We start from the raw sequence: 14,291 nt of genomic DNA, 5'->3' as shown, positions 1-14,291 counted from the left end.
CCTTGGGTCTGCTTCACACTCAGAGATTTCTTCATGGTGTTTAGAATAAAAACCAGGAATGCCGCTTTCCTTCTGTTTTAGAGAAATGAGCAAGAAAAAGACAAAGGAGGACAATCAAATAAATTTTAAAGCAATAATCCTAGAAAATAGTAATGCCACAAATATGAGAGTTCAGTGGGGAAGGAAGAGTAATAAAGCATAGGTATGTTTAATTTGCATTAAATAATCTCCAAAATTTTTAGTTTTTCATCTTATACTCTCTTTTCCTCTCTTTTCATCTCCTCCTGTCTCCCCCACAATATGCATACGAAATCTTGCTCCATCTTTTTATTTAGGAAAATCATGTTTACTTCCCCTATTTTCATATACATTCAAGGTAGGTATTCTTAAGCCACACTAGATAAGTGCTGTGTCATAACGTTAATTTCCCCTCCTTTTATGGGCAGAGCTCTGATTTTGTTCCCTTTTTCTACTCCTCACACTTGACTCAGAGAGACTGAGCCTTTACCTAACACTAAACCCGAATTTGCAAAACCAGTCATCATCACCTCATTATATTAGTTGGTGAGCATGTGACCTAGGTCTTCCCAATATCGTGGGAGATGTCCTGAGGAATTCAGAGGATGACTCTGAATTCCTACAACAACAATCCCAGAAATAGTCTTCCTTTGTACCTCTGGACATGGCTCTTTTTAACTGTTTCTCTTGAAATGGCCGTATCCATCTTACATCTCTGAAGGAAAGCAGGCTTTAGGATGACTGTAGAGGATGAATGGAATTTGAGTCTGTGATGGCTTTGGCCCCTGGGTCCACTAATACCAAAGCCCCTGACCTGTAAATAAAAGTTAGTGTACTTTGGCCAAATGAACCCTCATTTATTCCTTTGTCCAATGGCCAGCAACTGTAAAGACTACAGATGGCTCCAGAATATGTTCTCCTTCTATACTTTCAATTCTAAAACCTTGACCTTGTCTGCATTACTACTGAAAATTACCCTGAATACTCTAATTATCCATTCTTTCCTCCTTCACATACAGTTTCCTATTGAATCCTATAGATTTCACTTTGTAAATATCTCTTGAATCGACCTTTCCTAATCTATTCCACATTTGCTATTTTAGTTCACTCCCTCATAACTTATCTTTTGGAGTCGGTACAGCCTCATAACTTCTCTATTCAAATGAATCCTTTGTTCTGTCTAGTATGATCTTATAAATTTCAAATACAGTAGGTCGTTCTCTATGCTTCAATGCATGTCAAAATGTCCCTCTCTATTCAGGTTCAAAGCAAAACCATTTTCTGTGAACAATAAGCATTTTATTTTGCTTGCTTTTCCTGCTTGCCCTATGCTAGATTTAAAAAAAAATTTTCATTGAAGTATGGTTGATTTACAATGGTATGTTAGTTTCAGGTGTACAGCAAAGTCAGTCTGTTATACATATACATATATCCATTCTTTTTCAGATTCTTTTCCCATGTAGGTTATTACAGAATATTGAGTAGAGTTCTTTGTGCAATACAGTAGGTCCTTATTAGTTATCTCCTAAACAGAAATAGACTCAGATCTCGAGATCAAACTTATGGATACCCAAGGGGAAACATAGGAGGAAAGGATAAATTAGGAGTTTGGGATTAACAAGTAAGCACTTCTTGATGATCGTTGGAAATTGAGCTTTCCTACTCTTCTCCCCTTTATCCTCTACCTCCCAGCAGTACTGAAATAATTATGCATCTAAAATCTTGCTATTTCTTGCCCCTGGACCTTTGCACTGGCTCCCTCTGCCTGTGATACCTTCCTCATTAATCAACCCCAACTCTAGTTTGCTTCAGCTGGTTACTTTGTTGTCAAATCTCTGAGAAGCCAGCTCTCCCATCCTGACTTCTGTTTTGTGTGTCCCTCTTCCGCTTCCCATCTCATACTGTCCTCACCTGTTACATAGTGCTGAACACACTGTTATGTCATTGTTTTTGTTTATGAATTTCTCTACTAGTAAATGAACTCTTTCAGAACTCAGCGCATAACTTTACCAAAACTTCATACCATGCCTGGTCTAGAAAAAAACTCTCAGTAAAAAAATGTCTGATAAATGACAATATCTAATGGCTTCCCAAGTTACAAAGTAACGATTCTAAAAGACACAGGGCTAGATAGTGTTGCAAATGCAAATAGAATTGAGAGGTCTTTTTATTTCAATATACTGTTTCAGATTTAGTTTGCTCTGGACCCTAGCGGTTAAAACTTAGAACTGTCATTTAAGACAAATAGCTTCTTCAAAGGGCTTTACCAGAGCTTTATAGTTAGAATTGCTTGAGGCAGATCTTTTAGCCTTCCTATGATCCTCTTTCTTATTTACAAAACAGGGGCAATAGTATTGCTCATCTCTTTTTGCCAAGGAATGATTAATGTAAGGGTCAGTGAAACCAATACCCATGGAAATGATTAAAGACAAGGCTAGGACTCAAAAAGAATAGCCTTGTACTCTTTTTTGGTTCGTTATATCCTTCTGTGTATTTACTGAATACGAGAAATTCAACCACAATACAACACGGAGTACATTTTTCCTATCATATCTGAGAAAGGAATATGAGACAAACAAAAGAACCACAGTGCATCATCTGTACATACCTTTCTGCATTACAAAGTGGAGTTCAACATCTCTCTATTTCACTATGTGCTTATGTATCAGGCAGCAAGCCCTTGACCCTGTAACATGTTATATTTCAATGCATTTAATCAATTCTATGTTTAAACCCTGAAATGCTGTGCATTTTGATTCTACTCAGTATGTGGCAGTATAAATACAATGGTTCTATGGGGAAAAATTCATAATAGTTGTAATGAAGTGAAATCTGAGTTGTGTTTCTGAATATTTTAAGAATGATCAGAGTTATGTTGCTACATAGATAAAAAGGGTCTCTAGACAGACTCGTTTCTCATCTTCCTCAGTTATCTCCTCAAATGTTAGTATCTGGGAGCCTCTCTCAACTGTTCTATTTAAAATGGCACCGCACCCCACCCCTGTCCCCTCCAACACACACACATTCTCTCTCTCTCTCCCTCCTTCCCTCTCTCCATATTTTCTTTCCTGGCTTGCTTTCCTGCTGCTTTTTCATCCCTGTATCACAACACTAGAAGACACACCATTTATTTTACTTTGACACATCCTTTACTTGTTTTTTGACTTCATGCCTGTTTCTTCCCACCAGGGAAGAAACTTTACCTTACCATGAAGGTAAGTCTCATGAGGGCAGAAGCAGGTTTCTTCATGCCCCATTACCAGTGCCCAGAACAGCGTCTAGCAAGTAGGAGGCACTCAATAAATAAGTGCTGGGATAATAAGTATCTTATGCTGAAGAAATCATTTCACTTTTGAGATTCTCTCATAAAAAGACCTTTTCTCCACAAAAATATTTTTACTGTTTTAATTATTTTATTGGAGTATAATTGATTCACAATATTATATTAGTTTCAGGGGTACATCATAGTGATTCAGTATTTTTATACATTATACTCCATTTAACGTTTTTACAAAATAATGACTATGTTTATGCTGTTCAGTACAATATATCCATGTAACTTATATATTTTATACATAGTAGTTTGTACCTCCTGATCCCCTACCCCTATCTTTCCCGCCCCCGTTCCCTCTCCCCACTGATAACCACTAATTTGTTCTCTATATCAGTGAGTCTGCTTCTGTTTTGTTAGATACAGTTGTTTGTTTTATTTTTGAGATTCCACATATAAGCGACAACATAGAGTATTTTTCTTTCTCTGTCTGATTTATTAACCACAATGAGATATCACCACACACCTGTCAGAATGGCTATCATCAAAAAGAACACAAATAACAAATGCTGGCCAAGCTGTGGAGAAATGGGAACCCTCCTACACTCTTGAAGGGAATGTAAATTGGTGCAGCCACTGTGGAAAACAGTATGGAGGTTTCTCAGAAAAGGACCTTTTCATCCTGTGACGTGCGACCTGCTTTGTTCTCTTGACCTCTTTTTTTTTATAACATATCATGAGATCCTAGTATCAATGGTATTATTCAGAAGTCTTCTCAAGTGTGCCCTTTGCAATCTACAATTTCCAATGCAGGATCTCATGGGTGGGGATACACAGTTGATAAAAGCTAAAAGAAAATTAATAATTCCACATTTTATCTCACTGCTTTAAAAAAATATTTATCCTCTGAGATACAAAGCATGATGATAGAAGTTAAAAGAATAGAATGTTCTCGTAGCTTACAAAGTGATCTCCCAGCACCATGCAAATGCTATATGTAACCGGCAGCCCGTGTGCCACTATAGGAAGGTACTAAAGGAAAGTCTGTTTCTAAGACAACAGCATTTTCTTTTATGTCTTATGCTGTAATAATAGTTCCTATGACTTTGAGGATCATCTGGAATTTTGCCAGGAATAAAACAGTGTAAATTAACCAACAGTTAAATACTCCTTCAAAGGATCAAAATAAACAAGAGAGAGAATTTTATTTTGTTGTTTGAAAACAAGTATTACAGTAACTTTATAGCAATTTATACTGAGCTCCCATGGCAAAGAGGTAGAATTCAAATATCTAAAAATACACTACATTTCAATTAAAGTGCCTATTGATGGAGAAACACACCTACTAATTCTGCAGGATTACATTACTGACAATATCAGAAAATTAAAGACTATCACACATTAATTTCAGACCTTATTTTACTATCTTTCTCAGTACTTGATGCACTTACTCATCCTGACCATGCCCTCATTTTCTCTATTAAATGGAAAGAATAACACTGATACATTTAAATGAAATTAAAAAAAATTATAGATTGAAAACAGCTATGAGTCTTCTGTGTAAAAATTATTTTAGGAAAACATACAATACATTAACACCATGAATAATTCAACCCTGATTCCTAAAATACTCCACATAGACTTTATTCTACATAAATGATAAGACCTTCATTGTATTAACAATTATATTTCAGTCTTATGAATGTTATTACCAGAACATGTGGTCTTAACAATTGTTTCAAGCATTTTTTTCTTATAATGTATCCAAAAAGAGGAGAGAATATTAGTAATACATATTTAGGTTGAAGGATTTTTCTAAATGAAAAAATTACCTTTCCATATTTTAAAATTAAGTTTTCTGCAGCATGTTCATGTAATAAATTAAGACAGATTCCTTACGCCTCCCCCCACCAATTTTTCCACTAAAAAACATGCTCAAGATTATAAGACAATTTGGTAAGTTTTTTCTGGGTTTTTTGTTTGTTTGTTTTTTATTTATTTTTTTTGAGGTTACTTGTAAGTTCAAGTCAAGAAAAGGTACAGGGCTTCCCTGGTGGCGCAGTGGTTGAGAGTCCGCCTGCCGATGCAGGGGACACGGGTTCGTGCCCCGATCCCGGAAGATCCCACATGCCGCGGAGCGGCTGGGCCCGCGAGCCATGGCCGCGGAGCCTGTGTGTCCGGAGCCTGTGCTCCGCAACGGGAGAGGCCACAGCAGTGAGAGGCCCGCATACAGCAAAAAAAAAAAAAAAAAAAAAAAGAAAAGGTACAAATGAGGGAAGAAAAGAGTTGTGATAAATTTAAAGAATAACTAAAAAGTACCTGCCATGAATAAGGGGAAAAATACAGAGATAAGACAATGATAAAACATTGTCTTAAGATTATGATATATGCAAAAAGATAGACACAAACTATGTCCTAAATGCCTCAAAAATGTGAATGAAAAATCCTTTTATTTTTCTTTTAGCTTTTTTTTTTTAAGTTAAAGTATAGTTGATTTATAATATTGTGTTAGTTTCTGGTGTACAGTGAAGTGATTCAGTTAATCAGATTAGTTTCTATTATCATTTATCACAGGATATTAAATATTGTTCCCTATGCTATACAGTAGGACCTTGTTGTTTATTTTATATACAATGCTGTGTATATGCTAATGCTAAACTCCTAATTTATTCTTCCCCCAACCCCTTCCCCTTTGGTAACCATAAGTTTGTTATGCAAGCTCTCATTACAGTCTGACTTACAACACAGGTGAAAGGATATTAATATAAATGTTAAAGAAAAAGAATATTAGATCAGAATTTTGTATTATTTTTAATTCATTCTGTATACCAATGAGCCAAATGTTCACTTTTATTTCTGGAAGGTTTTCCAAAATTTGTTCCTCCATTCTCCTTTGTTTCCTTCCAGGGCCTCACAGTAAAACTTCTGAAATTGTAGTTTACAAACAGGTAGACATTTCATACCACCTTTTGTTCATGTTCCTTCAGCCAGTATTCAACATATGTGATTGCTCATTATTTGGGGAATAAGATTCCATTAAACACTATATCAAATGCCTCACTAAAATCAATACTCATGGCACCTGTTATGTGGCCTTTATTCATTTAGGCTGTGGTTCTATCAGGACCTAGAAACAAATAGGTGCTCTATATAGGATACCTATGAGTCATGCTTGTCTGTCTTTTGAGAGTTTATGCATATGTTTTTATTAAAAACTTGTTATTTTACTTTACTAAGGAGAGTTTTAAACATATTTGAGTAAAATATTCAAACTGGATCTTCTTGCCTACTTTCAAAATCACAGGTGAATGACACATTTTATCTATAACGTTTTATATTTTTCAGGTTCTGTGACTTCTGAAAAGTCAATCATTCTTTATTTGATAATGTGTTCATTCACTTAAACAAGTTCTATCCATTATGTTGTCAGTTTTCCATGATTAAAATACATTTTCTAATTGAATTACTTTGGTTCTGTATACCCAATCATCTAGTTATTAGAAAAAGTTTTAGAGTTAAATGTGAAATGTTTTGGCTAAATTGAAAAACCTGCCTTCAAAAGACACAAATACATGCCACTTTCAATATTCTGAATAATTTATAACGTTGGCATCAATGAACTTACATAACACTAAATATCAAGGCAGACTCACTAAATGGATAGTCCTAAAACCAAACTCTTTGTGTTGAGCCATTGGCAACAAGGGATCATGGAGTAAATGGGGGCTCTGGTTACTCTGGCTGTGCTAACCCTGGCTTCTCTAGCTGAGAGAATCAGGAAGGGTAATTCAATGTAAATATTGAAATGATAAACAACCACAGATTGCAGCTTGATTAATTTTGGGTCTAAAATTGTTGTTAATTTCTACATATCTCTAGTTTGCTTTTTAAAGCACAACCTCTGAGCTCATCAGATCTGCTTCCATCTCTTAATGTCAAGAGTGTCACGAGAATGAAATTAAAGAAAGGCAAATTACTCATTGATCCATAGATACTTAGACTTTTAGAATGTTTGAGCAGCAAGGATGCCTATAGAACATTCGCTTTAACCGCCTTATTTTATAGATGGGGAGAAGGATTCCACTGACATTAGGCAAATTTCTCAGAGTAGCACAGCCAGTTAGAAGTAGGACGAGTAGACAATTTGAACTGATTTCCAGTCTGAGATTCTATGCATAATACCACGCTATTTCCTCATTCTTCAATAAGAGGAGAATAATTTTGTTGTAGAGTTTACAGGATTCAAAATTTCTATGAAAAAAATGTTATAATATCTAGAATTCCTTACAGAAATTCTAGAATTCCTAGGAGTACTGAAATATGTAGACATGAACTATATTGATGACTTGTTTAAAATTCATTGCTATATTCTATATTTAAAATAAATGTTTTGCTCATTATATTCAATTTTAATAAAGAGAAAGACCTGGAATAAATCAAGAGAAGCAGCTATCTCTCCTTATAACATCTCATTCCGTCACATGTTTTCCACTCCCATCCACATGGTGATTATTGAAAACTGAATCTCCAACTCTCGCTTCTGTACCCCAGCCCCCACTATTTAATGATCAACACTACTTAATGACCGTGAACACATCAAACTCGAAATGTCAAAAACAGAACTCGTCATGTTTCTCCCACGCCTACACTTCACAACAAAACTGAATGAGTAAAAATTTTTGCAGGTTTCTCTTCCTTATTCTCTGTTATCAGAGAATATAACCAGCATCCATCCATCTAGCAGCCCCAAACTCCACCCATTCAGCAACTCTTCCATCTGTTTCACTTCCCACATGGAATTATTCATCAGAGCTTGTCTGTTACATACCTCTTAAATACCTCCCACCTCCTCAAAAGCTCTACCTGGACTCCCATCCTTTCTTCATCTTCTTGTCCCCAGATCAATCAAACCTTGGACTCTCACATTGTTCTCCTGGAATAATAGAACAGCAGCTGAACTGCCACATTGTTGTTTTCTCCTCAGATCCTAAATTTAGAACCTGCATTCCTTCTCATAGTCCTACTGGCATATGAGAACTGTCATGACCTAACCCTAGGTTGCCTCTATAACCTCATTCTTTCTACTTATGCTTCACTACTTAATGTTCCTCTGAATTTAACATCGCACTTCTCAGAAAGATATGTGTTTTCTTTCACATTCATGCCTTTACAGAGTGTATTCCCTCTGTGGAGAATAATTAACCTCTAGGACTCACCAACTGACCCTAATTTTTTTTGACTAAGCAAAGATATCTTCCTTCAAAACCAACTAAGCCATTGCCTCTTTAAGGAAGCTTTCTCTGATTGCCACAGATGTATTAGATGCTGCTCATAGCCATTACCATACAAAATTAAATACATCTCAGTTAGTAAGTAGCACACAGCATTGTGATTTTTCCATTCTGAAGTTTTTAAATTCCTTTTAAATTTTCTGGGGTCCTACAGTCTCCAGTTCAGCAAAACAAGGGAGCTAGATTGAATGAAACCTTAAAATACCTTCCAAATGTAGATATGTTATATTTCTTATAGCATACTAAGTACTGATTTTAATGAAGAGGATTTCATAAACACTTATTATGTCTAGATTATTTAACATTCATTTTCTCATTGAATTTGTTATTGGTGGGATACCTTATGTTACAGTAACAGAAACAGTTTAAACTACTTTAAATAAAAATAGTAATTTTATTACCTCACAAAACAAAACAAAACACAAATCCCAAAACAAGAATTAGCTCCGGGTACAATTGAATCCAGGGCTCAAACAGTATCTTCAGCACTTGGTCTCTTCTTCATTTTTGTCTCTTTATTCCTCAGAGTTAGTCTGTTTCTCATGTAAGCCCTCTTAGAAGTAGTGGTCCTGAAAAAGCTCAAGTTTTTAATTATCATTCATCTAATAACTCCAGAAGAAATATAGCTTTTCTTTCCCAAAAATTACTGCAAAATCCCAGGTTTGGATCTTACTGGACCTACTTGAGCTGTGTGAATAATTTTTTTTTTTTTTTTTTTTTTTTTGTGATTAGAGACACTCAAAAGCAAGACTAACTAGTCCTAAGTACACAACACTAAACTAAGAGTAATGGAGTCAGGCTCACCCTAGGTTTGTTGATACCTGAGATCAGGGTAAGGTTTGTTGCCAAAAGATAATCTCTTATTAGAAGAAAAGAGATTTAGGCTAGCCAGGAAAATATAGCACATAACCTGCAACAGATTCCAACAGTTTGGGAGGTTGCTGTTATTATCGCCATATATTTTCTCACCAGACTAGGGATCGAGAAATTTCTTTGATAAAGGACCAGAAAATCAACATTTTATGCTTTTGTGAGTCGTATATGGTCTCTGCAACATATGCTACTTATTTTTTTATAACCCCTCATAAATATGAAAAACTTCTTTAGCTTGAAGCCTGTACAGAAACCAGCTGTGGGCTGGATTTGACTCATGGGTCGTAGTTTACTGGTCCCTGCACTAGACAGTAAGTTGAATGCAGAATCTGTGTCTTTGGGGTATTAGTATCCCTAGTGCACATAGTGAGTGCTCAATGTTTGTTTGCTGAATAGATGCAGAATTGGATCAATTAAATTGAGGATTAGAATGAGGAAATGAATTTCAAACTCATTTCATACATAACATTCAAATAACCAGAGATGGAAACTCTTTCTCAAACACTTGATAAATTTCATCTGACCTCAGCCTTTTGGGGAAAACAAAGTTGGGGGAGAAGTGGAGGAGAAGAGAGGAAGAGAGAAAAGAGCTGTGATTCTAAATAATAATTCTTCATGCAGTTGTTAAAGATCACATAGAGAATGCAGTGGACCTTTCTGTTGGGACTGCAGAGGGAAAAAACCAAAGGATCTGGGAAAACACACTCTCTTGAGGCATCACCCAAACTGCTTAACCATCACTGCCTAAAGGACAAGTTTATTGAGAAACTATTGAGAGACAGGTGGGAATGCCTCTAGTTGTATTTTTAAACTATCCTATCTAACTTATGCTTCCAAGCTCCTAAAGGCTAAAGCCCTTGGCTCCCTATGATCACAGTTGCTAAGATGTATAGCTGCAGTAACATCAAGGAAAACGGAGCTTCTGTGACGGCTGCAATGAAATAGTACAGGAAGAGAAATCACTACTTTATATTAGGGAGTGTTCTTTAATTTATGCTATATAGTATTTTCTTATTTACCTTTATTTAATAAACATGTGTCACAATTTCATATATGTCTTTCTACCACTTCAGTCATTCTGTGTCATTTTTTTTCTAGTACTATGATTCCGACAGTCCTTCAACTTCACCTAAATGCCAACTCCTTTGATCCCAACATCTTTTTCACATGTCATACCCCATGAAGCCCTCTTTTCCTTTTCAGGAAGTTTAAAATACACAATCAAGGGAGTTATTATATCCAATCTAAGTTCCTTGCTCCTCATTATGGCTGAATGGTGGTCCCCAAAATGATATGTCCATGTCCTCATTCTAAGAACCATGAATGTTTTCTTACTTAGAAAAAAGGGTCTTTGCAAATGTAATTATGTCAAAGATTTTGAGATGAGGAGATCATCCTGGATTATCCAGGTGGGCCTTAAATCCAATGACAAGTGTTCTTAGAAATGACACACAGAAGACACACAGAGAAGGTGATACAAAGACAGAGATAGCAATTCGAGTGATGTGGCCACAAGCCAGAGAGAAGAGAAGCAGAAAATGTGACCAGAGGAGCAGAGATTGGTGTGATGCAGCCACAAGTCAAGAAATGCCAACATCAGCCAGAAATTGGAAGAGGCCAAAAAAACAGATTCTCCCCTAGAGTCTTTGGAGAGAGTTCAGATGTGCTGACTCCTTGATTTCAGACTCTGACCTCTAGAACTATGAGAAAATAAATTTGTGTTATTTTAAACCACCTAGTCTATGGTGATTTGTTACAGCAGCCACAGGAAATTTCTTAGAGTGCTCTGGGTAAACCTCTACCTCCGCTGGAGCTCATTCCATGCACTGAACATAGTTGGAGAAAACTCACAACTGGTACCATTCTAAATCCATAACCACAAACTTCCCTGGTCTATGTGTGCTCTTTCTTGCTCTCCTTAAGAATGATTTCTTATCCTCACTCTTGGTTGTTACTGTCACTTTATCTTTCCCTGAAAATAAATAGAAGAAATCAAAGAAGTTTTATAGACTCTTACCATTCAGTAGGTACCCATTTATCCTGGATATGTAGATCAGGTATTCATATTTCTCTCTAAACATCTAAAGACAATCCCACTCCATGAGAAGATCCACTCCTTCTTGCCTAACAAAGATTTTCTCATCTCTTCTACATCAGTTTTCTCTCTACTGAATTACCTTCAGCGTATAAAAAATGTTCCTCTTTACACCTTCTACTGTCATATTCTTTTACTCACTGATGCAGCAAAACTCCATTAAGTTGTTTGAACTGATTCCCCCCAATTCCCATCCTCTGGGTTAAACCCACCCTATCAAGCTTTTGCCTGTACTACTCCATCAACAGTACTTTTAGCAAGGTGAGTCATTACCTGTATGTTGCTAAATTTAGTGATCAATTTCTATTTCCCCCATTACTTGACTGGTCAGTGATACTCAGTACAGTCATGATGTCTTCCTCCTTGTTATACTCTCTTTACTTGGGTTTCAGAACCCCATACTCTCTTGTTTTTATGTCTACCTCACTGACCATTCTCTAGTTTTCTTTACTAGTTTCTCCTTTTTTCCCTACCACTTAATGTTGGTGTATCCCAGGGATGTTCTTTGTCCTCTTTACTACCTAGACTCAAATATTTTGGGGATCTCACTGTCTCATGAATTTAAATACCATCTGTTAGCAGACTAATCCTAAATTTATGTCCCTAGTTAAGACTCTTCTCCAAACCCCATACCTCTATATTCACCTTTTTCCTTCATTTACCCATTCATTTGCACTTGGAAAGTAGACATCTTAAACTTAACACATCCAAAACAGAACCTCTGAATTCCATCCCAAAAAATTATCTTTCCATACTCTACCCATTAATTACTCAAGGCAAAAACTTTTGACACTCTATCAGAGACATCTATACATTTCTTACATCCCACACTTCAATCATCAGGAAATCTTGTTGTTTCCATTTTCAGAAAATATTGAGAATAAGACAAGTACTTTCCACCTTCACTGTAGACACCTGGTCCAATCCACCATTATCTCTCATCTGATCTCCTAACAGTCTCCCTATTTTCATCCCTTTTACCTTGTGATCTATTCTCAGCAAGTTGCTAGAATTTTCTTGTTAAGAACGTAACTCAGATTTTATCACTTCTCAAATAAAATATTCCCAGTGGTTTCCCTACTACATTCAGAAGGGAAGTTATTCAATAAAAAACTCAGAATAGCGTATATCTGTTTATATATCTCACCTTATCTTCTATGTTTCCCCACCCACTTCTCTACCACTACATGGGCACCTTTGCTGTTTCTACAAAACACCTGACATTGTCCTGTTAAAGCATTTACACTGGATGTTCCCTCAGATTGGAATACCCATTCCCCAGATATCTTCAGTTATAACTCTTACACATCCTTTAAATCTCTGCTCAAATTTCATATTCTCTAAATTCTACATTGACCACACTATTTGAGAATTACCCTGTCCCAACTACCACACTCCCTGTTTTCCTTCCTTGCTAAGGCAAATATTCTCCATGGCTCTTATTGCTTTCTGGCATACTATATAATTTCTTTAACCCTTTGGTTTGCTGGTTAATTTCTGTCCCTTCCCACTAGAATAATTTCCACAAGGCAGAGGTTTTTGTCTATTTTTTTCCACTGATAGATCTCAAATTCTTAGGATACTACCTGGCACTTTGTAGGCACTCATCAAAATTCATTTGAATAAATAATGTACTCTAGTAACCTTGCATTCTAATTCCCACTTTGTCACACACAAACAATAGGTCTTTGAGTATTCCCATTTAATTCCAAATCCTCTCATTCAAATGATCTGAATGTCAGTAAATTGAACATTCAGGGAAAAATGTAATCATAAAGGCCACTTTTAGATGCCAACATTTCATAATTTCAAAATCTTAGAAGTTACCAATTTTTGATAAGAAGAAAAGGAATTGACATGTATCAGGCACTAACATTGTGCTACTATTTTAATCCATCAGCTCACTGACTAAAAATTCCATGAAGTAAGGTATTCTTTTTTCATTTTATAAGTGAAGGACCTGTGGGGAACTTAAGTCATCTAATAAGCAGAAGAACTGAAATTTTAGCACACCTTTCTCTAACTACAAACATACACAATATACACAATGGTCTGTTTAACTGACCTGTTTAGTTAAAAGACAGGTTACTGCTTTGGTTCCTGTCATGGACCTGCCTGGTATTTCCTGCCTAGCACATTTCCATTCTCTTGGTAACTTGGAAGGAATTGGGATCTTTACAAACACCTTATGATTGGGCTGCAATCAGCTCTGGAAGTGCACAGCTTATCTCAATTCATCCAGTCATTCCCCTTCTTTGGAAATCGTATGGAGTCATAGCATCAAAAGCTCTGAAGGAACTCGTGCTGAAGTTGGTTTCCCACTATATGGAAGGAATCATTCTGAAAAAAGAGAATGAGGGCCTCCCTGGTGGCGCAGTGGTTGGGAGTCCGCCTGCCAATGCAGGGGACGCGGGTTCGTGCCCCGATCCCGGAGGATCCCACGTGCCGCGGAGCGGCTGGGCCCGCGAGCCATGGCCGCGGGGCCTGTGTGTCCGGAGCCTGTGCTCCGCAACGGGAGAGGCCACAGCAGTGAGAGGCCCGCGTACAGCAAAAAAAAAAAAAAAAAAAAAAAAAAAAAGAGAATGAATCCCTTACACAGAAAAATGCAAAGAAGGGAGACCGCCTGGAGGGGTGGGATAGGGAGGGTGGAAGGGAGGGAGACGCAAGAGGGAAGGGATGTGGGAACAGATGTATATGTATGACTGATTCACTTTGTTATAAAGCAGAAACTAATAAAAAAATT

The sequence above is a fragment of the Mesoplodon densirostris genome, chromosome 17 (assembly GCF_025265405.1).
Source record: "Mesoplodon densirostris isolate mMesDen1 chromosome 17, mMesDen1 primary haplotype, whole genome shotgun sequence".
Classification (NCBI taxonomy): domain Eukaryota; kingdom Metazoa; phylum Chordata; class Mammalia; order Artiodactyla; family Ziphiidae; genus Mesoplodon; species Mesoplodon densirostris.
This window is presented reverse-complemented; position numbering follows the sequence as displayed.